Here is a 1961-nt window from a genome sequence, read left to right on the forward strand (position 1 = left end):
TGCTGTAGATAAAAAGGCAATAAAAAGGAATTAAATTACAAAGTGCAAAAGACATTTATTTTTTGAGAGCATACATTTCAAAACAGGCACGTTCTGTATTTTCTGTCATTTAATTTCTTAGACATAAATTGTGAGATTTTTTTTTGAAAACAATAATCACAAAAGTCAGTTTTGCCATTGCTTCGTAGTTTACACCTGGCCAGGAACCACAAACTGTACAATACTTGTGTAAAATGTGCTACATGTGTCACATTAATCAGTGTTGGTATAACCTAGGGAGTACTTGATAATACAGATTGTGACATACAGTATACAGCAGACTGTATACTTACAGTGTGAGTGTAGATGTATGTAGATTTAGATTTAGAGTTAGTTTGGATGATATTAGTCTTAATGACAGGGCTTGGCGTCTACGACAGGCTCACAGCGGTCCACCACGGCCCGGATCTCTCCGATCTGAACTGCATTGTACACCCCAGAGATAGAGGTCCACTGGGTCTCTCCGTGCCATATGTACGGCTCAGCCTGGCTGTGAAGGGAATGTCTGCGGTGATCTTGCGGCCTTCCATGTACACGGTACAGGAGTGGTTGGGTGGCACGTTGAGCTCCACAGACACAGAGTGACTGTGGGCTTCCACCATAGTGGTGCCCCTGTAGAACTGTAGGGTCTTCTCCGCAGTGAACTCCACCCTTCCGGAGCCAGTCAGGGGGTATCTTGGCTGTGATGCCTGTGGTGATGCCCAGCATGGTGGTACGTCCGATGTTCCAGGTGCTCTCCACCTCCGACGTTTTGGAGATGGTCACCGTCTTCACCACCATCTGGCACTCGTTGTTGGTGATGCCGGAAATACGCATGGTCTCTGGAGAGTAGTGGAATACTTCCACCTCATCGATGCCGTACTTGACGTGGGAGATGTGCTGGCTGTAGGCGTCCCTGTTGATGGTCAGGACCTGGTAGCTCTTGTACCAGCACTCATCACCCTCCCAGGGCAGGAACAAGGCCTCGAACTGAGGGACCACCTCCCCAAGCCATACTTGTTCTTCTCCACGTAGTTGCCCACTCCGGAGCACGTTCTGACTGAGTCTTTGGGCACCGAGCCATGTGAGTCCTCTTTTCACTCCACATATTCAAAGTGGTCCTTGTTGGTCAGGATCTCGAAAGTAGTACTCTCTGTCATCGTAGGGGTATTGGCAGTAAGGCCCCTTGTGTAGAAGCCGGCTTCGCAGTTATATTTGCAGATGTAGTCTGTGCGTTCGGTGTAGCTGCCCACAGCTACAGTGAGGAGAGAACCATTCCAGCTCAGCCACTGCAAGTTGAGATATATAAAAAAAACAAAAAAACATTTATTTAACTAGGCAAGTCAATTAAGAACAAATTCTTATTTACAATGACAGCTTAGGAACAGTGGGTCAACGGCCTTGTTTACAACCGATTTTGACCTTGTCAGCTCAGGATTTCGATCTAGCAAACTTTCAGTTCCTGGTCCAACACTTTAACCACTAGGCTACCTGCCACCCACTGACATTGTCCCCGAACATGAATGGAGCAGGATTCTATTCATCCTCAAACTCAGGAGGGGTCAGTGGGCCCTGGACTGGACCTATACTGTTCAGTGGGGGGACCCTACCTTCCAGTACTGGATTCAAGAGGGACACTAGAAGACAGAATAAAACAGTGTCACAATATGCACCTACTTTTGTTGCGTTGAAACAACTTGCATTGAATGACCTTTTGAATGTTTTCTGCTTTCCTTTCTAAGAGGTCAAACGCAGGGATTGACTGAATAAAAGGAGTATATCAAATTAGAGAAGTATACAAATGTATTTTAATTTACCCTTCCGTCTCAGGGAGCTCTTCACTACAGTATGTCCCGGAGGCTGCGTGGAGGGGGGTCTGCAGCCTGGGCACAGGACTGTCCCAGGTGCAGCAGTGAGACGACCACCAAGACCGGCAGCTTCAT

General features: G+C 47.1%; 1 pseudogene; it reads right to left on the bottom strand.

The window, feature by feature from the left end:
* Window positions 1-390: 390 nt before the first annotated feature.
* LOC129852824 (natterin-3-like) lies at window positions 391-1961 on the bottom strand (annotated as a pseudogene).

Source organism: Salvelinus fontinalis, chromosome 4 (genome assembly GCF_029448725.1).
Source record: "Salvelinus fontinalis isolate EN_2023a chromosome 4, ASM2944872v1, whole genome shotgun sequence".
Lineage (NCBI taxonomy): Eukaryota > Metazoa > Chordata > Actinopteri > Salmoniformes > Salmonidae > Salvelinus > Salvelinus fontinalis.